The 24693-nt window shown below is 50.1% G+C and overlaps 1 protein-coding gene across 1 annotated transcript in view; it reads right to left on the bottom strand.

The window, feature by feature from the left end:
- LOC139236107 (putative pre-mRNA-splicing factor ATP-dependent RNA helicase DHX32) overlaps positions 1-22991 on the bottom strand; it is a 207028-nt gene extending 184037 nt beyond the window's left edge. The window contains exon 1 of the mRNA XM_070866799.1: positions 22893-22991. The gene's annotated coding sequence lies outside the window, so the exon portion shown is untranslated. The remainder of the gene's footprint in view (positions 1-22892) is intronic.
- Positions 22992-24693: the final 1702 nt, after the last annotated feature.

Here is a 24693-nt window from a genome sequence, read left to right as displayed (position 1 = left end):
CATCAGTGGGGGTGGGTGATGAGGTATCAGGTCCGTCGAGAGAAGTAACAACACTCTCACGAGGAATGGGAATACTGTCCGAGAACATGAGGGTGGGAATTTCTCAGGCATTTGAGACACTGTTGGCGAACATGAGGGAGAGAATGTTGCAGAGAGAATGTCAGAGTTAGCTGCTGCAATAAGGGAACATTCCCAGATCCCGCGCCCATTAACAGAATCAATTGCCACTCCCAGTTCAATCCCCAGACCAGCCTCTGAAGAGGCCCAAGCCAGGCTTTCCACATTACCAGCTCCCCCACCCCCACCGCCCCCTTCCCCCCTATTATATACGTGGACTTGTATTTACTCTGTACAGCCACCAGAGGGCTCTTCCCCTGGAGTCCCAAGCGATTCCATAATCCCTTGGGAGCACAGGTATTTAAGGAGGCTTCACAGGTTGGAGAGGCACTCTGGAGACCTGCAATAAAAGACAAGCTCACAGTGTTCAGTCTGACTCTTTCTCCATACACAACACCCACCCCGCCCCCTACCATCAAGAACTGCGCATTACCCGAGATGTTTGAAAGAATAAGCTTGGTACCAACCCGAGAAATGCTGCGCTATCACCTGCGGGCAGGGGTGGAGTCACCAAGACCAAGCACAGCAGGCGATCTTAGAATAGGTGGAAGAGAGATGGGTGCAGCCGTTCTTTGCTGCTGTTGTTGTTATTGTTATTATTGTTGTTACTGTTGTAACTGTTCTCAAATTAAAAGTTTTTTGTAAGTGATGTAAATTTACAAGTTTACAAGTTTGTAAATGATCTCAACTGAAAACTTGAATATTTGACACAAGAATATTTTTATTAAATTTAAGTTAAGTACAAACAAATGTTTGTTAAACTTTTGAATAAAATATATTTTACATTATAACTGATTCATTTCCATCATTTAGTCCATTAACACATAGAAACATAGAAAATAGGTGCAGGAGTAGGCCATTCGGCCCTTCGAGCCTGCACCGCCATTCAATGAGTTCATGGCTGAACATGCAACTTCAGTACTCCATTCCTGCTTTCTCGCTATACCCCTTGATCCCCCTAGTAGTAAGGACTACATCTAACTCCTTTTTTAATATATTTAGTGAATTGGCCTCAACAACTTTCTGTGGTAGAGAATTACACAGGTTCACCACTCTCTGGGTGAAGAAGTTTCTCCTCATCTCAGTCCTAAATGGCTTACCCCTCATCCTTAGACTGTGACCCCTGGTTCTGGACTTCCCCAACATTAATAAGAACATAAGAATTAGGAACAGGAGTAGGCCATCTAGCCCCTTGAGCCTTCTCCACCACCCAACAAGATCACGGCTGATCTGGCCGTGGACTCAGCTCCACTTACCCGCCCGCTCCGCATAACCCTTAATTCCCTTATTGATTAAAAATCTATCTATCTGTGATTTGAATATATTCAATGAGCTAGCCTCAACTGCTTCCTTGGGCAGAGAATTCCACAGATTCACAACCCTTTGAGAGAAGAAATTCCTTCTCAACTCGGTTTTAAATTGGCTCCCCCGTATTTTGAGGCTGTGCCCCCTAATTCTAGTCTCCCCGACTAGTGGAAACTACCTCTCTGCCTCTATCCTGTCTATTCCCTTCATTATTTTAAATGTTTCTATAAGATCACCCCTCATCCTTCTGAACTCCAACGAGTAAAGACCCAGTCTACTCAATCTATCATCGTAAGGTAACCCCCTCATCTCCGGAATCAGCCTAGTGAATCGTCTCTGTACCCCCTCCAAAGGCTCGTATATCCTTCCTTAAGTAAGGTGACCAAAACTGCATGCAGTACTCCAGGTGCGGCCTCACCAATACCCTATACAGTTGCAGCAGGACCTCCCTGCTTTTGTATTCCATCCCTCTCGCAATGAAGGCCAACATTCCATTCGCCTTCCTGATTACCTGCTGCACCTGCAAACTAACTTTTTGGGATTCATGCACAAGGACCCCCAGGGCCCCCTGCACCTCAGCATGTTGTAATTTCTCCCCATTCAAATAATATTCCCTTTTACTGTTTTTTTTTCCCAAGGTGGATGACCTCACACTTTCCGATATTGTATTCCATCTGCCAAACCTTAGCCCATTCGCTTAACCTATCCAAATCTCTTTTCAGCCTCTCTGTGTCCTCTACACAACCCGCTTTCCCACTAATCTTTGTATCATCTGCAAATTTTGTGACACTACACTCTGTCCCCTCTTCCAGGTCATCTATGTATATTGTAAACAGTTGTGGTTCCAGCACCGATCCCTGTGGCACACCACTAACCACCGATTCCCAACCCTAAAAGGACCCATTTATCCCGACTCTCTGCTTTCTGTTCGCCAGCCAATTCTCGATCCATGCTAATACATTTCCTCTGACTCCGCATATCTTTATCTTCTGCAGTAACCTTTTGTGTGGCACCTTATCGAATGCCTTTTGGAAATCTAAATACACCACATCCATCGGTACACCTCCATCCACCATGCTCGTTATATCCTCAAAGAATTCCAGTAAATTAGTTACACATGATTTCCCCTTCATGAATCCATGTTGCGTCTGCTTGATTGCACTATTCCTATCTAGATGTCCCGCTATTTCTTCTTTAATGATAGCTTCAAGCATTTTCCCCACAACAGATGTTAAACTAACCGGCCTATAGTTACCTGCCTTTAGTCTGCCCCCTTTTTTAAACAGAGGTATTACATTAGCTGCTTTCCAAACCGATGGCACCTCCCCAGAGTCCAGAGAATTTTGGTCGATTATAATGAATGCATCTGCTATAACTTCCGCCATCTCTTTTAATACCCTGGGATGCATTTCATCAGGACCAGGGGACTTGTCTACCTTGAGTCCCATTAGCCTGTCCAGCACTACCCCCTTAGTAATAGTGATTGTCTCAAGGTCCTCCCTTCCCACATTCCCGTGACCAGCAATTTTTGGCATAGTTTTTGTGTCTTCCACTGTGAAGACAGAAGCAAAATAATTGTTTAAGGTCTCAGCCATTTCCACATTTCCCATTATTAAATTCCCTTTTTCATCTTCTAAAGGACCAACATTTACTTTGGTCACTCTTTTCCGTTTTATATATCTGTAAAAGCTTTTACTATCTGTTTTTATGTTTTGCGCAAGTTTACCTTCGTAATCTATATTCCCCTTCTTTATTGCTTTCTTAGTCATTCTTTGCTGTCATTTAACATTTTCCCAATCTTCTAGTTTCCCACTAACCTTGGCCACCTTATATGCATTGGTTTTTAATTTGATACTCTCCTTTATTTCCTTGGTTATCCACGGCTGGTTATCCCTTCTCTTACCGCCCTTCTTTTTCACTGGAATATATTTTTGTTGAGCACTATGAAAGAGCTCCTTAAAAGTCCTCCACTGTTCCTCAAGTGTGCCACCGTTTAGTCTGTGTTTCCAATCTACTTTAGCCAACTCTGCCCTCATCCCACTGTAATCCCCTTTGTTTAAGTATAGTACGCTCGTTTGAGACACTACTTCCTCACCCTCAATTGGTATTACAAATTCAACCATACTGTGATCACTCATTCCGAGAGGATCTTTTACTAAGAGATTGTTTATTATTCCTGTCGCATTACACAGGACCAGATCTAAGATAGCTTGCTCCCTTGTAGGTTCTGTAACATACTGTTCTAAGAAACAATCCCTTATGCATTCTATGAATTCCTCCTCCAGGCTACCCCGTGCGATTTGATTTGACCGATCGATATGTAGATTAAAATCCCCCATGATAACTGCCGTTCCTTTTTCACATGCCTCCATTATTCCCTTGATTCTTGCCCGCCCCACCGTGAAGTTATTATTTGGGGGGTCTATAAACTACGCCCACCAGTGACCTTTTCCCCTTACTATCTCTAATCTCCACCCACAATGATTCAACATTTTGTTCATTGGAGCCAATATCATCTCTCACAACTGCCCTGATATCATCCTTTATTAACAGAGCTACCCCAACTCCTTTCCCTTCTTGTCTATCTTTCCGAATTGTCAGATACCCCTGTATGTTTAATTCCCAGTCTTGGCCACCCTGCAACCACGTTTCTGTAATGGCCACCAAATCATACCCATTTGTAATGATTTGTGCCGTCAACTCATTTACTTTATTTCGAATGCTGCGTGCGTTTAGGTAGAGTGTTTTGATACTAGTTTTTAAACCATGATTTTTAGTGTTGACCCCTCCTGCAGCCCCTTTATATTCATACATATTGTCCCTTCCTATCACCTTGTGGTTTACACTTATCCCAGTGCTACTCTGCTCTGTTGCCTCCTGCCTTTTGCATTCTTTCTTGTGGTTCTGTTCATCTGAGCTCTCACCCACTCTAATGAGCTCAGAGCCCTCTCCTGGGTTCCCAACCCCTGCCAAGCTAGGTTAAAGCCCTCCCAACCGTACTATTAAAACCATCCGCGAGAACATTGGTCCCGTCTCTGTTGAGGTGTAACCTGTCCTACTTGTGCAAGTCCCACCTTCCCCAGAAGCGGTCCCAATTGTTCAGGAAACTAAAGCCCTCCCTCCTACACCAACGAGAGAGTGGAGAGCACCAGTTCCCACTGTCACAGGACGGGAGAGTGGAGAGCACCAGTTCCCACTGTCACAGGACAGAGAGTGGAGAGCACCAGTTCCCACTGTCACAGGACGGGAGAGTGGAGAGCACCAGTTCCCACTGTCACAGGACAGAGAGTGGAGAGCACCAGTTCCCACTGTCACAGGACAGAGAGTGGAGAGCACCAGTTCCAACTGTCACAGGACAGAGAGTGGAGAGCACCAGTTCCAACTGTCACAGGAGAGAGAGTGGAGAGCACCAGTTCCCACTGTCACAGGAGAGAGAGTGGAGAGCACCAGTTCCCACTGTCACAGGAGAGAGAGTGGAGAGCACCAGTTCCCACTGTCACAGGAGAGAGAGTGGAGAGCACCAGTTCCCACTGTCACAGGAGAGAGAGTGGAGAGCACCAGTTCCCACTGTCACAGGACAGAGAGTGGAGAGCACCAGTTCCAACTGTCACAGGAGAGAGTGGAGAGCACCAGTTCCAACTGTCACAGGAGAGAGAGTGGAGAGCACCAGTTCCCACTGTCACAGGAGAGAGAGTGGAGAGCACCAGTTCCCACTGTCACAGGACAGAGAGTGGAGAGCACCAGTTCCCACTGTCACAGGAGAGAGAGTGGAGAGCACCAGTTCCCACTGTCACAGGAGAGAGAGTGGAGAGCACCAGTTCCCACTGTCACAGGATGGGAGAGTGGAGAGCACCAGTTCAAACTGTCACAGGACAGAGAGTGGAGAGCACCAGTTCCCACTGTCACAGGACAGAGAGTGGAGAGCACCAGTTCCCACTGTCACAGGAGAGAGAGTGGAGAGCACCAGTTCCAACTGTCACAGGACAGAGAGTGGAGAGCACCAGTTCCCACTGTCACAGGACAGAGAGTGGAGAGCACCAGTTCCCACTGTCACAGGACAGAGAGTGGAGAGCACCAGTTCCAACTGTAACAGGACGGGAGAGTGGAGAGCACCAGTTCCCACTGTCACAGGACAGAGAGTGGAGAGCACCAGTTCCCACTGTCACAGGACAGAGAGTGGAGAGCACCAGTTCCCACTGTCACAGGAGAGAGAGTGGAGAGCACCAGTTCCCACTGTCACAGGAGAGAGAGTGGAGAGCACCAGTTCCAACTGTCACAGGACAGAGAGTGGAGAGCACTAGTTCCCACTGTCACAGGAGAGAGAGTGGAGAGCACCAGTTCCCACTGTCACAGGACAGAGAGTGGAGAGCACCAGTTCCAACTGTCACAGGACAGAGAGTGGAGAGCACCAGTTCCAACTGTCACAGGACAGAGAGTGGAGAGCACCAGTTCCCACTGTCACAGGACAGAGAGTGGAGAGCACCAGTTCCCACTGTCACATGAGAGAGAGTGGAGAGCACCAGTTCCCACTGTCACAGGACGGGAGAGTGGAGAGCACCAGTTCCCACTGTCACAGGACAGAGAGTGGAGAGCACCAGTTCCCACTGTCGCAGGAGAGAGAGTGGAGAGCACCAGTTCCCACTGTCACAGGACAGAGAGTGGAGAGCACCAGTTCCCACTGTCACAGGACAGAGAGTGGAGAGCACCAGTTCCCACTGTCGCAGGAGAGAGAGTGGAGAGCACCAGTTCCCACTGTCGCAGGAGAGAGAGTGGAGAGCACCAGTTCCAATTGTCGCAGGAGAGAGAGTGGAGAGCACCAGCTCCAACTGTCGCAGGAGAGAGAGTGGCGAGCAACAGCTCCAACTGTCGCAGGAGAGAGAGTGGAGAGCACCAGCTCCAACTGTCACAGGAGAGAGAGTGGAGAGCACCAATTCCCACTGTCACAGGATGGGAGAGTGGAGAGCACCAGTTCAAACTGTCACAGGACGGGAGAGTGGAGAGCACCAATTCCCACTGTCACAGGATGGGAGAGCGGAGAGCACCAGTTCCCACTGTCGCAGGAGAGAGAGTGGAGAGCACCAGTTCCCACTGTCGCAGGAGAGAGAGTGGAGAGCACCAGTTCCAACTATCGCAGGAGAGAGAGTGGAGAGCACCAGTTCCCACTGTCCCAGGACAGAGAGTGGAGAGCACCAGTTCCCACTGTCCCAGGACAGAGAGTGGAGAGCACCAGTTCCCACTGTCACAGGAGAGAGAGTGGAGAGCACCAGTTCCCACTGTCCCAGGACAGAGAGTGGAGAGCACCAGTTCCCACTGTCACAGGACAGAGAGTGGAGAGCACCAGTTCCCACTGTCACAGGACGGGAGAGTGGAGAGCACCAGTTCAAACTGTCACAGGACAGAGAGTGGAGAGCACCAGTTCAAACTGTCACAGGACGGGAGAGTGGAGAGCACCAGTTCCCACTGTCGCAGGAGAGAGAGTGGAGAGCACCAGTTCCAACTATCGCAGGAGAGAGAGTGGAGAGCACCAGTTCAAACTGTCACAGGACAGAGAGTGGAGAGCACCAGTTCCAACTGTCACAGGACAGAGAGTGGAGAGCACCAGTTCCCACTGTCACAGGACGGGAGAGTGGAGAGCACCAGTTCTCACTGTCACAGGACAGAGAGTGGAGAGCACCAGTTCAAACTGTCACAGGACAGAGAGTGGAGAGCACCAGTTCTCACTGTCACAGGACAGAGAGTGGAGAGCACCAGTTCAAACTGTCACAGGACAGAGAGTGGAGAGCACCAGTTCCCACTGTCACAGGACAGAGAGTGGAGAGCACCAGTTCCAACTGTCACAGGACAGAGAGTGGAGAGCACCAGTTCCCACTGTCACAGGACGGGAGAGTGGAGAGCACCAGTTCCAACTGTCACAGGACAGAGAGTGGAGAGCACCAGTTCCGACTGTCACAGGACAGAGAGTGGAGAGCACCAGTTCCCACTGTCACAGGACAGAGAGTGGAGAGCACCAGTTCCCACTGTCACAGGACAGAGAGTGGAGAGCACCAGTTCCAACTGTCACAGGACAGAGAGTGGAGAGCACCAGTTCCCACTGTCACAGGACAGAGAGTGGAGAGCACCAGTTCCCACTGTCACAGGACAGAGAGTGGAGAGCACCAGTTCCAACTGTCACAGGACAGAGAGTGGAGAGCACCAGTTCCCACTGTCACAGGACAGAGAGTGGAGAGCACCAGTTCCAACTGTCACAGGACAGAGAGTGGAGAGCACCAGTTCCCACTGTCACAGGACAGAGAGTGGAGAGCACCAGTTCCCACTGTCACAGGACAGAGAGTGGAGAGCACCAGTTCCCACTGTCACAGGACAGAGAGTGGAGAGCACCAGTTCCAACTGTCACAGGACAGAGAGTGGAGAGCACCAGTTCCAACTGTCACAGGACAGAGAGTGGAGAGCACCAGTTCCCACTGTCACAGGACAGAGAGTGGAGAGCACCAGTTCCCACTGTCACAGGACAGAGAGTGGAGAGCACCAGTTCCCACTGTCACAGGACAGAGAGTGGAGAGCACCAGTTCCCACTGTCACAGGACAGAGAGTGGAGAGCACCAGTTCCCACTGTCACAGGACAGAGAGTGGAGAGCACCAGTTCCCACTGTCACAGGACAGAGAGTGGAAAGCACCAGTTCCCATTGTCACAGGACAGAGAGTGGAGAGCACCAGTTCCCACTGTCACAGGACAGAGAGTGGAGAGCACCAGTTCCCACTGTCACAGGACAGAGAGTGGAGAGCACCAGTTCCCACTGTCACAGGACAGAGAGTGGAGAGCACCAGTTCCAACTGTCACAGGACAGAGAGTGGAGAGCACCAGTTCCCACTGTCACAGGACAGAGAGTGGAGAGCACCAGTTCCCACTGTCACAGGACAGAGAGTGGAGAGCACCAGTTCCCACTGTCACAGGACAGAGAGTGGAGAGCACCAGTTCCCACTGTCACAGGACAGAGAGTGGAGAGCACCAGTTCCCACTGTCACAGGACAGAGAGTGGAGAGCACCAGTTCCCACTGTCACAGGACAGAGAGTGGAGAGCACCAGTTCCAACTGTCACAGGACAGAGAGTGGAGAGCACCAGTTCCCACTGTCACAGGACAGAGAGTGGAGAGCACCAGTTCCCACTGTCACAGGACAGAGAGTGGAGAGCACCAGTTCCCACTGTCACAGGACAGAGAGTGGAGAGCACCAGTTCCCACTGTCACAGGACAGAGAGTGGAGAGCACCAGTTCAAACTGTCACAGGACAGAGAGTGGAGAGCACCAGTTCCAACTGTCACAGGACAGAGAGTGGAGAGCACCAGTTCAAACTGTCACAGGACAGAGAGTGGAGAGCACCAGTTCCAACTGTCACAGGACAGAGAGTGGAGAGCACCAGTTCCCACTGTCACAGGACGGGAGAGTGGAGAGCACCAGTTCTCACTGTCACAGGACAGAGAGTGGAGAGCACCAGTTCAAACTGTCACAGGACAGAGAGTGGAGAGCACCAGTTCTCACTGTCACAGGACAGAGAGTGGAGAGCACCAGTTCAAACTGTCACAGGACAGAGAGTGGAGAGCACCAGTTCCCACTGTCACAGGACAGAGAGTGGAGAGCACCAGTTCCAACTGTCACAGGACAGAGAGTGGAGAGCACCAGTTCCCACTGTCACAGGACGGGAGAGTGGAGAGCACCAGTTCCAACTGTCACCGGACAGAGAGTGGAGAGCACCAGTTCCGACTGTCACAGGACAGAGAGTGGAGAGCACCAGTTCCCACTGTCACAGGACAGAGAGTGGAGAGCACCAGTTCCCACTGTCACAGGACAGAGAGTGGAGAGCACCAGTTCCAACTGTCACAGGACAGAGAGTGGAGAGCACCAGTTCCCACTGTCACAGGACAGAGAGTGGAGAGCACCAGTTCCAACTGTCACAGGACAGAGAGTGGAGAGCACCAGTTCCCACTGTCACAGGACAGAGAGTGGAGAGCACCAGTTCCAACTGTCACAGGACAGAGAGTGGAGAGCACCAGTTCCCACTGTCACAGGACAGAGAGTGGAGAGCACCAGTTCCCACTGTCACAGGACAGAGAGTGGAGAGCACCAGTTCCCACTGTCACAGGACAGAGAGTGGAGAGCACCAGTTCCAACTGTCACAGGACAGAGAGTGGAGAGCACCAGTTCCAACTGTCACAGGACAGAGAGTGGAGAGCACCAGTTCCCACTGTCACAGGACAGAGAGTGGAGAGCACCAGTTCCCACTGTCACAGGAGAGAGAGTGGAGAGCACCAGTTCCCACTGTCACAGGACAGAGAGTGGAGAGCACCAGTTCCCACTGTCACAGGACGGGAGAGTGGAGAGCACCAGTTCCCACTGTCACAGGACAGAGAGTGGAGAGCACCAGTTCCAACTGTCACAGGACAGAGAGTGGAGAGCACCAGTTCCCACTGTCACAGGACAGAGAGTGGAGAGCACCAGTTCCAACTGTCACAGGACAGAGAGTGGAGAGCACCAGTTCCCACTGTCACAGGACAGAGAGTGGAGAGCACCAGTTCCAACTGTCACAGGACAGAGAGTGGAGAGCACCAGTTCCAACTGTCACAGGACAGAGAGTGGAGAGCACCAGTTCCCACTGTCACAGGACAGAGAGTGGAGAGCACCAGTTCCCACTGTCACAGGACAGAGAGTGGAGAGCACCAGTTCCCACTGTCACAGGACAGAGAGTGGAGAGCACCAGTTCCCACTGTCACAGGACAGAGAGTGGAAAGCACCAGTTCCCACTGTCACAGGACGGGAGAGTGGAGAGCACCAGTTCTCACTGTCACAGGACAGAGAGTGGAGAGCACCAGTTCAAACTGTCACAGGACAGAGAGTGGAGAGCACCAGTTCTCACTGTCACAGGACAGAGAGTGGAGAGCACCAGTTCAAACTGTCACAGGACAGAGAGTGGAGAGCACCAGTTCCCACTGTCACAGGACAGAGAGTGGAGAGCACCAGTTCCAACTGTCACAGGACAGAGAGTGGAGAGCACCAGTTCCCACTGTCACAGGACGGGAGAGTGGAGAGCACCAGTTCCAACTGTCACCGGACAGAGAGTGGAGAGCACCAGTTCCGACTGTCACAGGACAGAGAGTGGAGAGCACCAGTTCCCACTGTCACAGGACAGAGAGTGGAGAGCACCAGTTCCCACTGTCACAGGACAGAGAGTGGAGAGCACCAGTTCCAACTGTCACAGGACAGAGAGTGGAGAGCACCAGTTCCCACTGTCACAGGACAGAGAGTGGAGAGCACCAGTTCCAACTGTCACAGGACAGAGAGTGGAGAGCACCAGTTCCCACTGTCACAGGACAGAGAGTGGAGAGCACCAGTTCCAACTGTCACAGGACAGAGAGTGGAGAGCACCAGTTCCCACTGTCACAGGACAGAGAGTGGAGAGCACCAGTTCCCACTGTCACAGGACAGAGAGTGGAGAGCACCAGTTCCCACTGTCACAGGACAGAGAGTGGAGAGCACCAGTTCCAACTGTCACAGGACAGAGAGTGGAGAGCACCAGTTCCAACTGTCACAGGACAGAGAGTGGAGAGCACCAGTTCCCACTGTCACAGGACAGAGAGTGGAGAGCACCAGTTCCAACTGTCACAGGACAGAGAGTGGAGAGCACCAGTTCCCACTGTCACAGGACAGAGAGTGGAGAGCACCAGTTCCAACTGTCACAGGACAGAGAGTGGAGAGCACCAGTTCCCACTGTCACAGGACAGAGAGTGGAGAGCACCAGTTCCAACTGTCACAGGACAGAGAGTGGAGAGCACCAGTTCCAACTGTCACAGGACAGAGAGTGGAGAGCACCAGTTCCCACTGTCACAGGACAGAGAGTGGAGAGCACCAGTTCCCACTGTCACAGGACAGAGAGTGGAGAGCACCAGTTCCCACTGTCACAGGACAGAGAGTGGAGAGCACCAGTTCCCACTGTCACAGGACAGAGAGTGGAAAGCACCAGTTCCCACTGTCACAGGACAGAGAGTGGAGAGCACCAGTTCCCACTGTCACAGGACAGAGAGTGGAGAGCACCAGTTCCCACTGTCACAGGAGAGAGAGTGGAGAGCACCAGTTCCCACTGTCACAGGACAGAGAGTGGAGAGCACCAGTTCCCACTGTCACAGGAGAGAGAGTGGAGAGCACCAGTTCCCACTGTCACAGGACAGAGAGTGAAGAGCACCAGTTCCCACTGTCACAGGAGAGAGAGTGGAGAGCACCAGTTCCCACTGTCACAGGACAGAGAGTGGAGAGCACCAGTTCCCACTGTCACAGGACAGTGAGTGGAGAGCACCAGTTCCCACTGTCACAGGACAGAGAGTGGAGAGCACCAGTTCACAACACAACACAACATTACGGAACAGATCCAAACAGTAAACATGGTCCATGTGGAATAGTTGCCACTGAGCCTTCAGGCAGCAAAGCGTTCAAGGACGAGCTGTTGGTGCAAGGCTTGAGCAATCGTTAAAGGGGCATGACGGCCCGCCCACCTCCGCCGTCGTGCTCCGGGTTCAGGTAGTTGCATGGCTTCCTCGTCCTCGTCCTCCTCATCATCTGCATCTTCCTCATCATTATCATCAACCACTCTCACCTCAGGTGGGTCTTCTACGACCAGCTGCTGCTGCCCCATGATGGCTAAGTTATGCAGCATGCAACACACAACGGTGAACTGACCGACAATCTCAGGAGAGTACAGCAAGTAGCCTCCGGAATGGTCCAAGCATCGGAAACGCTGTTTCAGGATGCCAATGGTCCTCTCTATTATGCTGCGCGTTGCAATGTGCGACATGTTATGTTCCGGTCAGCTTCCATCCGTGTTACGCGTAGGGGCATCATGAGCCAGGTGGCAAGGCCATACCCTTTGTCTCCCAGTAGTCAGCTCTCTCAGTAGTCCTTCTGGTTGCTGCTGAAACATGGCAGAAATAGCGCTCTCACATAGGATGAACGCATCATGGGTGCTTCCAGGGTATTTTGCATCAACTGACATGATGCGATGCATGTCATCACACACGAGCTGCATATTAATAGAGTGGAAGCCTTTTCTGTTCCTGTACATCGCGGAATCCTCCAAAGATGCTCGCAAGGCGGTGTGGATACATTCAATGCAGCTCTGCACCTTTGGGAAGCCAGCAATCTTGGAGAAGCCCACAGCCCTGTCACGCATTGCCTGGTGGTCATGGCAAACTTCATGTAATCATTTCCCAGGGCATATAGTGCAACAGTCACCTGCCGAATGGAAACATGTGTTGCAAGTTGTAGCTTGGAACGATCCGGATGCATAGAATGAAAGTGCAGCTGTAACCTTCACTTCAACTGACAAAGCAGTCCTCCTGATGCTTCTGGGTTGCAGATCTGCTTTTAGTAACTCACAGATCTCTGTTGCAACTTCTTTGCGGTTACGCAGCCTTCTGACACAGTCTGCATCACTCAGGTGCAGGTATGACTCCTGCACCTATTTTCTATGATTCTATGTTTCTATGTCTCGATATACCCGACGTGTGTAAGGCCGCCTGCCCATCACCCTATGTGCCCTGAGGTTCCTCATGCGATGATGTTGGATCAATTATCTCCTCCATAACACCATCATGGAGGCTTGCACAAGGTATGGCGTTGTCACTATTGCGCCCATGATGAAATTGTACCTTTGTAAGAAGCTCAAAATGGCAGGCAGGACAAGGTTCTTTGTTCTCTCTCCCCAAGATCAACGCCCTAATATGGCCTGAGCAGGCGCAATGTTCAGGAAACCCTCCCTCCCCCTACCCCCCGGCTTCATTTGATGCATAGTGTAGGCTTCTCATGCCTTCCGTTCGCCTTCCACAGCCCCTTAACCCGCCCCCCCCGGGCTTCTCAAGCCGAGTCCCAAGCCAGTGTCCAGGTGAGGGACTGATTCTGCCGCCGACACTCCGACCCTCGAGCCCAGTTTGGAGACGTTCGGTGGTGGCGTATCAGTTTAAAAAAAATGAAAACTTAAAGAATTCCATTAAACTTCCATTTCCTGCGTTCTAATTTTTAAAAATTTAAGCTTGATTATGGATATTTATGTGTTCTTGACTCCCTCCAAAACTTTGCATAAAAATAATGGTGCCTTTCCACGCCGATTATTTGATGTGCGCTGGTTTTCGGGAGTGGTCACATACACCATCCTAAGAGCCAAAAGAGCCAATTTAAATGAGCCAAACTTCCATAATTGTGAAAAACTGGCGCAGACATCAGGCTATGCCCCCTATGACGCGAAAAAATCGTAACTAAGTTACGCTGATGCACAAAGATTGGGGAAACTTGGATTTTTAAATTAAAGCCAAAAAATGTGGCGCGCGCCAAAAAAAAATGGCACAAATCACTGGGGAAAGTCGGGCCCCTAGCTTCTTATGGCAATTGCATCTAGGCTGACACTCTGGAGGGAGGCCTGCACTGTCGGAGATGCTGTCTTCGGGATGAGACATTAAACAGGGTGTCACCTCGGTCAATCAACCTAACCATAGCCCAGCAAATATTTCCTTTTTAAAGGGGTGCAGATTAAAGAAAGAGATGGAATCATAGAATCTTCCAGCACAGAAGGAGGCCATTCGGCCCGTCGTACCTGTGCTGGCTCTTTCGAAGGAGATGCCCAGTTTATTCCCCACACTCCAGCTTCCTCCCCATAACCCAGCAATCAGTGTGTGCCTCTCTCTCTCTGTGCCTGTATGCTGATAGGAAATCAATTTAATGGGAGAGGATTGGAGAAAGGGATCCGTATGTGCCTATCTGTTTCTTTCCCTCTGTGCCTGTACGTCAGTAGGAAATCAGGTTAAAGGAGAGGAGACTAAATATTGTGTGTGTGTCTGTGTCTCTGTGTGTGGGAAATCGTTACAGGGAAGAGGATTGGAGAAAGGGTTAGTGTGAACTATATCTCTTTATGCCTGTATGCCGATTGGACGTCAGGTTAAAGGGGAGAACATAAGAACATAAGAACATAAGAATTAGGAACAGGAGTAGGCCATCTAGCCCCTCGAGCCTGCTCCGCCATTCAACAAGATCATGGCTGATCTGGCCATGGACTCAGCTCCACTTACCCGCCCGCTCCCCGTAACCCTTAATTCCCTTATTGGTTAAAAATCTATCTATCTGTGATTTGAATACATTCAATGAGCTAGCCTCAACTGCTTCCTTGGGCAGAGAATTCCACAGATTCACAACCCTCTGGGAGAAGAAATTCCTTCTCAACTCGGTTTTAAATTGGCTCGCCCCGTATTTTGAGGCTGTGCCCCCTAGTTCTAGTCTCCCCGACCAGTGGAAACAACCTCTCCACCTCTATCTTGTCTATCTCTTTCATTATTTTAAATGTTTCTATAAGATCACCCCTCATCCTTCTGAACTCCAACAAGTAAAGACCCAGTCTACTCAATCTATCATCATAAAGTAACCCCCTCATCTTCGGAATCAGCCTAGTGAATCGCCTCTGTACCCCCTCCAAAGCTAGTATATCTCTCTCTCTCTCAATCCATGTGTCACATTGAAGGTGAGGAGACTGGAGAGACTCTCCACCTCTCTAGCTCTCTCCTCCTTTGAAATGCTTTTGGTCATCTGTCCTAATCAATGTTCTCGTAATTTTTGGGAGGGTGCGCGACCCCTTTAAGGGGCTGTGCAGCCCATTCAAATTATCACGCACGCGTGTTTTTTGCCGTCAGAACACCGTAGAACCAACAGTTTAATTAACAAAGCCCATCTGGGTCATTCGCAAGTTGTCAACTTTTTGGGGACTATGTCAACAGTATGAGTGTGTTTGTGAGTGTAAGGTCCTGACCCTGCAGTACAGACTTACACGAGGCACATGCTGAAGTCAAGGTCACTCTGGACTTGCACCTTTATTTCACAGCTCTCGAGTGCCACACTTGCCTGAGGCCTCCCTTTATATACCTGTGTGGGACAGGTATGCAGTGTCTACTGCAAGTGCACCCCTGGTGGTAAAGTATGCTTGTGGTTACGGATCATATCTAATTACAGTCATGTATAGCATGGTAAGATACAGTTATATACAGTAGTGTGAGATACATGACATCACCCTCCCCCAAGGTCTTATTGCCTTTATAGATTCAGTCTCTCACGTGGTCTACGCTCTCGCGTGGAGCGTCTTAGTTGTGGTTCAGTTGTTTGCCTTGGTGCCTATTTTTCTTTCGGTGTGATTGCTGGTATCTCGCCTGGGCTGTCTGTTGAGACTGCCCTTTCCTCAGGTTGTTCCCTCTGTCTGTCCACCAGGTGTGGTGTGAGTTCCACATTGTAGTCTGCCTCTGGTTCTGCAGTGTTGTTGGTGAATCTACTTTTTACTTGGTCTACATGCCTCCGGCAGGTTTTGCCATTGTCCATTTGTACAACCAGTAGCCTGTTTCCTTCCTTGCCTGTTACTGTCCCTGCAAGCCATTTGGGACCCCTGCCATAGTTTAGCACAAACACTTTGTCCCCTATCTCATTCCACCTTCCCCATAAATTTCGGTCATGGTACTCAGTTAGCTTCCGGTGCTTTGCCTCAACAATTTCATGCATGTCTGGGAGGATTAACGAGAGCCTAGTCTTTAAGGTCCATTTCATCAATAGTTGCGCGGAGGGAACCCCAGTCAACGAATGCGGACGAGATCTGTATGCCAGCAGCAGTCGCGACAGGTGGCTCTGCAGCGTGGGACCATGGATTTTTAACATGCCTTGTTTAACGATTTGCACTGCTCGCTCCACCTGGCCATTGGAGGCCGGCTTGAACGGTGCCGTCTTAACGTGATTTATGCCGTGGTCAACTATAAAATCTTGAAATTCTGTGCTGGTGAAGCACGGACCATTATCACTGACCAATATGTCAGGAATTCCGTGCTTTGCAAACATGGTTCTAAGGCTCTCCACAGTGGTGGAGGTGGTGCTCGAGTTTAAAATGGTGCACTCGATCCACTTTGAAAATGCACCGACGACTACGAGGAATATTTTGCCCATGAATGGGCCTGCATAGTCTACATACACCCGCGACCACGGTTTGGTGGGCCAGGGCTTAGGGTGGCCTCCCTGGGGGCATTACTGAGTTGGGCACAAATGGTGCACCTTCGGACGTAGAGCTCCATGTCCGCGTCAATGCCAGGCCACCAGACGTGGGATCTGGCTATGGCCTTCATAAGGGCGATCCCCGGGTGCTCGCAGTGGAGCTCCCGGACAAACGCCTCTCTGCCTCGCAAGGGCATAACTACTCGGCTGTCCCACATCATGCAGTCTGCCTGTAGTGATAGTTCATGCATGCGCCTATGGAAAGGTTTGATCTCCTCGGGGCAGGCATTGCAAGCCTCTGCCCAGTCACCAGTTAAAACCCATCTTTTGACTAAGGATAACCTGGGGTCGCTGGTCGCCCAGGCTCTGATTTGGCGAGCCGTCATGGGCGAACCTGTGGATTCAAAGGCATTGATTGCCATGACCATCTCACTGTCCTGTTCGTCGGACCCTTCCGTAGTCGCCAGGGGTAGCCTGCTAAGCGCATCGGCACAGTTGTCTATGCCTAGTCTGTGCCTTATTGTGTAGTCATAAGACGCCAGCATGAGTGCCCACCGCTGAATGCGCGCTGAGGCGTTGGCGTTTATTGCCTTGCACTCGGATAGCAGGGCCATGAGGGGTTTGTGGTCAGTTTCTAATGCGAAATTGGCCCCGAAAAGGTATTGGTGCATCTTCTTGACACCGTACACACACGCGAGCGCCTCCTTCTCAACCATACCGTACCCGCGCTCCGCCCGCGAAAGTGACCTGGAGGCATAAGCTATGGGTTGTAATTTACCCGCATCATTGACATGCTGTAAAACGCACCCGACCCCGTACGCTGACGCATCACATGTAAGAACTAGCTTTTTACCTGGGTCAAAAAAGGCTAAAACACTGTTGGAACATAGAAGGTTGCGTGCCTTATTGAAGGCGCGTTCTTGGGCGTCCCCCCAAAACCAATCGCACCCCTTCCTGAGTAGCACATGGAGAGGCTCCAGCAGCGTGCTCAAGTTCTGCATAAAGTTCCCAAAGTAATTGAGTAGCCCGAGAAAGGCGCGCAGTTCCGAGACATTCCGAGGCCTGGGTGCCAGACGAATAGCTTCGGTTTTGGATTCTGTTGGGCGGATTCCATCAGCAGCAATCCTTCTGCCCAAAAATTCAACCTCGGGCGCGAGAAACAGACACTTGGATTTCTTAACTCTGAGGCCTACCCGATCCAATCGACTTAGTACTTCCTCCAAATTGCGGAGATGGGAGTCGGTGTCCCCGCCCGTGATGAGTATGTCATCTTGAAACACAACCGTCCCCGGGATGGACTTGAGCATACTCTCCATGTTGCACTGGAATATAGCAGCTGCCGACCTCATGCCGAATGGGCATTGATTGTACATAAAAAGGCCCATTGTGTGTTGATGGTGGTGAGTAGCTTCGACTCTTCGGTCAGTTCTTGCGTCATATACGCAGATGTGAGATCTAGTTTCGAGAAAAGTTTTCCTCCAGCCAACGTGGCAAATAGGTCCTCCGCTCTGGGCAGCAGGTATTGGTCCTGTAGGGAGACTCTGTTTATGGTTGACTTGTAATCCCCACAGATTCGTACGGATCCATCAGGCTTCATGACGGGGACGATGGGACCGGTCTGGCATCCTGTGTGATGTAGATTTTAACTTTAGCCCCTTTGAAGGTGCCCACACCTGGCTGAAAGAGATGTTCAAAATGACTTAGAACTGTTGAGCAGGAGGTCCGTTCCTCTGATGACATGCGTGAACATCATCCCATTTCCGATTTAGTTTTGCCAGCCAGCTTCTCCCCAACAGTGTTGGGAGATCCCCGGGGACAATCCACAGGGGAAGTTGGTTCACTGTCCCTTTGTGTGTGACTGAGAGCATGGCGCTGCCAAGGACTGGGACGATTTCTTTGGTACAGGTCCTTAGTTTGGTGTCGATCCTTGTGAGCTTTGGTCTGTTACTTTTGTGCGGCCACAGCTGTTCAAATTGTTGGACACTCATGAGAGATTGACTAGCTCCCGTCTCCAGTTCCATATTGACGGGTATCCCATTGAGTAGAACCCTCATCATTATTGGAGACGTCTTGTTGTAAGAACAGTGGACATTGATCGTGTTGACCCGCTGTACCTCGGCGTCCCGGGCACTGTCCCCACCATCTTCTGGTCCGCTTTCCGACCCTTCCGATTCGTATACCAGCTGAGCTGCTGTTTTTCTGCACATGCGAGCCAGATGCCCTGTATAGTTGCAGTTTCTGCAAACAGCATGCTGAAATCGACACCCCCTTGTTGAGTGCCTTCCCCCACATCTCCAGCACAGACTGCTTCCATTGTTTCCGAAGGATGAGCTGCGTCTGACTGAACTCTCTTGAGCTTCTCACAGTCTGTAGTTGATTGCTCGCATTGTGGGTTGATGAGGTGTGAACGGCCGTTCATGTGGCCCTTGATGGCTTCTGACACCACTGCCTGCTGTTGAAGGCCTGCTCTCCTGCCTTTGTCTGTGTGTGGGGGTAGCAGCTCGTTTCACGCTGTGAACCCCTTGTTCCGATGTTTCGTTAGTTGTCGTTCCCGCAGTATAGATCAACCTCGTTTCTTCTTCTCCTGCCAAGAATGTCTGTGCGACCAGTGCTGCTGCCTCTGGGGTCAAGTTCTTGGTCTCTATAAGCTTTCGGAATATGCCTGCGTGGCCTATTCCTTCAATAAAAAAGTCTCTCAGTACTTCTTTCCTTAGTTCATTGGCGAACTCACATAAACTAGTGTGGAACAGGTATGCAGTGTCTCCTGTAAGTGCACCCCTGGTGGTAAAGTATGCTTGTGGTTACAGGTCATATCTAGTTACAGTCATGTATAGCATGGTAAGATACAGTTATATACAGTCGTGTGAGATACATGACAGTGAGTGTGTGAGAGGGAGTGTGTGATGTGTATGACTGTGTGAGTGTGTGTGAGAGAGAGTATGTGTGTGTTAGTGTATTTGTTTGAGTGTGTGAGTGTGTAAGAGTGTGAGTGAGTGTATGTCTGAGTGTGAGAATTTGAGCGTGTGTGAGTGTATGTGTGAAAGAGAGTATGTGTGTGTGTGTGAGAGATTATGTGTGAGTGTATGTGTGTGAGAGAGAGAGTGCGTGAGTGTGTGTGAGTGTGAGTGTGTGTGTGAGAGTGTGTGAGTTTGTGTGTGAGTGTGAGTGTGTATGTGAGAGAGTGTGTGTGAGTGTGTGAGAGAGAGTATGTGTGTGTGAGAGAGAGTATGTGTGTGAGTGTGTGTGTGAGAGATTATGTGCATGTGTGTGTGTGTGTGTGTGTGTGTGAGTATGAGAATGTGAATGTTTGAGAGTGTGTGCGTGTGAGTCCATGTGTGAGTGTGTGTGTGAGTGTGCGTTAGTGTGTATGTGAGAGAGAGTATTTGTGTATGTGTGTGAGTGCGTGGGTGTATATGTGAGAACGTATTTGTGTATGTGTGTGAGTGCATGGGTGTATATGTGAGAGAGTATTTGTATATGTGTGTGAGTGCGTGAGTGTGTATGTGAGAGAGTATTTGTGTATGTGTGTGAGTGCGTGAGTGTGTATGTGAGAGGGTATTTGTGTATGTGTGTGAGTGCGTGAGTGTGTATGTGAGAGAGAGTATTTGTGTATGTGTGTGAGTGCGTGAGTGTGTATGTGAGAGAGTATTTGTGTATGTGTGTGAGTGCGTGAGTGTGTATGTGAGAGAGTATTTGTGTATGTGTGTGAGTGCGTGAGTGTGTATGTGAGAGAGAGTATTTGTGTATGTGTGTGAGTGCGTGAGTGTGTATGTGAGAGAGTATTTGTGTATGTGTGTGAGTGCGTGAGTGTGTATGTGAGAGAGAGTATTTGTGTATGTGTGTGAGTGCGTGAGTGTGTATGTGAGAGAGAGTATTGTGTATGTGTGTGAGTGTGTGAGTGTGTGAGTGTGTATGTGAGAGAGAGTATTTGTGTATGTGTGTGAGTGTGTATGTGAGAGAGAGTATTTGTGTATGTGTGTGAGTGTGTGAGTGTGTATGTGAGAGAGAATATTTGTGTCTATGTGTGTGAGTGTGTATGTGAGAGAGAGTATTTGTGTCTATGTGTGTGAGTGTGTGAGTGTGTATGTGAGAGAGTATTTGTGTATGTGTGTGAGTGTGTGAGTGTGTATGTGAGAGAGAGTATTTGTGTATGTGTGTGAGTGCGTGAGTGTGTATGTGAGAGAGTATTTGTGTATGTGTGTGAGTGCATGAGTGTGTATGTGAGAGAGAGTATTTGTGTATGTGTGTGAGTGTGTGAGTGTGTGAGTGTGTATGTGAGAGAGAGTATTTGTGTATGTGTGTGAGTGTGTGAATGTGTGAGTGTGTATGTGAGAGAGAGTATTTGTATATGTGTGTGAGTGTGTGAGTGTGTATGTGAGAGAGAATATTTGTGTCTATGTGTGTGAGTGTGTATGTGAGAGAGAGTATTTGTGTCTATGTGTGTGAGTGTGTGAGTGTGTATGTGAGAGAGAGTATTTGTGTATGTGTGTGTGAGTGTGTGAGTGTGTATGTGAGAGAGAGTATTTGTGTATGTGTGTGAGTGTGTGAGTGTGTATGTGAGAGAGAGTATTTGTGTATGTGTGTGAGTGTGTGAGTGTGTATGTGAGAGAGTATTTGTGTCTATGTGTGTGAGTGTGTATGTGAGAGAGAATATTTGTGTATGTGTGTGAGTGTGTGAGTGTGAACGTGAGAGAGAGTATTTGTGTATGTGTGTGAGTGTGTGAGTGTGTATGTGAGAGAGAGTATTTGTGTCTATGTGTGTGTGAGTGTGTGAGTGTGTATGTGAGAGAGAGTATTTGTGTATGTGTGTGTGAGTGTGTGAGTGTGTATGTGAGAGAGAATATTTGTGTATGTGTGTGTATGTGTGTGAGTGTGTATGTGAGAGAGAGTATTTGTGTCTATGTGTGTGTGAGTGTGTGAGTGTGTATGTGAGAGAGAGTATTTGTGTCTATGTGTGTGTATGTGTGTGAGTGTGTATGTGAGAGAGAGTATTTGTGTCTATGTGTGTGTGAGTGCATGCCGAGATGCCCTGGTCCTGTGGGAGTCAGCAGACCAGAGTTCGGTGCCTATGCTCACTGAAGTTATAGGGACAATCACTTAAACAGAACAGTTTTTGTTGGATTTATGGGGTTAGACTTTCTCCGTCTTTTGCCCATCTATCTCCCAAATAGACAGGCCATCGCCCATTTTATCTTAAAAGTGGAAAGTTGGGCCGGTACATCGCCCAAAGATCGCCGGCCCAACTTTCGGCACACAAGAATTTCACAACGCTGAGGGCCCACCGTAACTTTCGCCACATCCCTCACACGTCGCCGGGCTGATCGCTTGCTGAGAAGATCACTGGAGATCACTGGAGAAAAGCTGTTCCCGACTGGCACTATTCAGCAGGACTCGGCACTACCGACGCCATTTTTAACGTCGGAGGAAGATTAAGAGGGTTGGTGCGATGACACAGCCCTGTTTGAAGATCTCCTCAATTGAGACTCTGCCTTTGACTCGAGTGTTCTCGACTCCATCCCACAGCATGCTACCTGCCACCACCTCAGTGAAACCCCAGCAATGCACGAGGTAGAAAAAGCCATAAGACTGCTTAAGAACAACAAGGCTACGGGAGCGAATGGAATCCCCGCTGAGGCACTGAAGTATGGCGGAGAGGTACTGTTGGCACAAATACATGACGTCTCTCTCATCTGGAGGGAGGAAAGCACGCCAGGAGATCTCAGAGATGCAGTGATCGTGACCATCTTTAAAAAAGGGGACAAGTTCGACAACTACAGAGGAATCTCCCTGTTATCAGCCACTGGGAAAGTCGTTGCCAGAGTGCTCCTCAACCGTCTTCTCCCTGTGGCTGGAGAGCTCCTCCCGGAGTCACAATGCGGATTTCATCCCCTACGGGGCACAACGGACATGATTTTTACAGGAAAAATACAGGGAACAGCGCCTTCTTCGACCTTACAAAGGCCTTTGACAGTGTCTATGGAGCGTCCTCCTCCGTTTTGGTTATCCCCAAAAGTTTGTCACCATCCTCCGACTGCTCCACGACGACATGCAGGCCATGATCCTTACCAACTGTAGTACATATGGCAGTACATCTATGTGGAATTCACTGCTCCAGAGAGCTGTGGAGGTTGGATCAGTGGTTATATTTGAGTCGGAGATAGACAGACTTTGAATGACAAAGGAGTGAAGGCTTATGGGGAGCGGACAGGGAAGTGGAGCTGAGTCCATGATCAGATCAGCCATGATCTTATCAAATGGCGGAGCAGGTTCGAGGGGCCGTATGGCCGACTCCTGCTCCTATTTCTTATGTTGTTAACCTGAGAGTAGCACAGAAGCTGCATGCATAACATGACATCATTTGTATATTATAATGAAATGCCATTGCATTACTTTGAATTAACACGGCTTTACACATTACTCACGTGACACAAGGGAGGGATCTGCACCACCACGGGTGGGTTGCACTGTGGGTTGCCGCTGCACGCTCCTCGAGGTCGGTGAGCAGCTGTAGCTGAGCAGGGCCTCCTCCGGTGCACCTCTACTCTGATCTATTGTTAGATATCTTCCTCTGCAGACGTGACAAGAGCATGGCATAAGCTAATTGACTAGGTACTATCATGGAAAGACAACAGTTTCCAATGTTATATGCTCATATGGTTTGTATCCACAATTGATGCATGGTTATTGTTGAGTCCTTAACTCTTAAACATAATCACACGAGGCACGTATGCAGACACAGACCTTCACCTTTATTACCTGGACCAAGGAGTGCTGGCCCTGCGAGGGACCTTCCCTTATATACCTGAATCTCCAGGTAAGGAGTGTCTCCCACAAGTACATCCCCTGTGGTCAAGGTGTGCATTTCTAGTAAGTATGTACAGTATGTAGTGGTTACATGAGGGTTACAATTGTATAAGGGTTATGCTGGTTACATACATGACATCACCTCCCCCTCACGTCTTTTTGACTTAAAGGTTAAGTCTATCAGGTGGCCGACGCTCTCTCGTGGAGAGCCGCAGTTGAGGCTCTGGTGGCTGAGCCTTGGCATGCGTTTCTGTCACCTGAGGTGATTCCGGCCTGTCCGGGCTGGCCGCAGGGACGGTGCATACTGGTGATTGTCCTTGTTGCTCGTTCACTGGCAGTGGTGCGGTTGACATCTCATGCTCTTCTTCATGTTCATCGGTGTCTATGCTGAGCCTTTTCTTTACTTGGTCCAAGTGTTTGCGGCATATCTGCCCATTGTTTAGTCTGACCACTACGGCCCTGTTTCCCTCTTTACCAATTATGGTGCCCGCCAGCCACTTGGGTCCCAATGCATGGTTAAGTACAAATACCAGATCATCCATTTCTATACACCTCTCCCTTGAGTTACGATCGTGGCACTCGGTTTGGTCTGGCGCTTGCCCTCAACAATGTCTGCCAGGGTTGGGTGGATGAGGGACAGCCGCGTTTTGAGCGTACGTTTCATGAGGAGTTCCGCTGGTGGAACTCCCGTGAGCGAGTGCGGCCAGGACCTATTGGCCAGCAGGAGGCGCGATAGGCGGTACTGCAGAGAGGGTTCTTGGATGCTGAGCATGCCTTGCTTTATGACTTGGACCGCACGTTCTGCCTGGCCATTGAAAGCCAGCTTGAACGGCGCCGTCCGGACATGTTTGATGCCATTACCCCACATAAACTCCTGGAATTCATGGCTGGTGAAACACGGACCATTGTCGCTGACCAGAATGTCCGGTAAGCCGTGGGTCGCAAAAACCGTACAAAGGCTCTCCACGGTGATGGATGTCGTGCACGTGTTTAATATGATGCACTCGATCCATTTCGAGTATGCATCGACAATTATCAAGAACATCTTTCCCATGAATGGGCCCGCATAGTCCACGTGAATGCGTGACCAAGGCTTGGTGTGCCAGGGCCACGGGCTGAGCGGGGCCTCCCTGGGGGCGTTGCCCAGCTGGGCACACGTCGTGCACCTGCGAACCCAATGTTCCAGGTCTGAGTCAATCCCCGGCCACCCTACATGTGATCGGGCAATGGCCTTCATTAACACGATGCCAGGGTGCTCGCTGTGGAGTTCCCTGATGAATGCTTCCCTCCCCTTCTGGGGCATGACCACTCGGCTGCCCCATAGCAGGCAGTCGGCTTGGATGGAGAGCTCATCCATCCGTCTCTGAAACGGTCTGACCTCCTCGGGGCACACCCTGTGTGCGGGCGCCCAATCCCCCG

This window comes from Pristiophorus japonicus, chromosome 2 (assembly GCF_044704955.1).
Source record: "Pristiophorus japonicus isolate sPriJap1 chromosome 2, sPriJap1.hap1, whole genome shotgun sequence".
Lineage (NCBI taxonomy): Eukaryota > Metazoa > Chordata > Chondrichthyes > Pristiophoridae > Pristiophorus > Pristiophorus japonicus.
The sequence above is the reverse complement of the archived record's forward strand: the minus strand, read 5'-3'. Positions and strand labels throughout refer to the sequence as shown.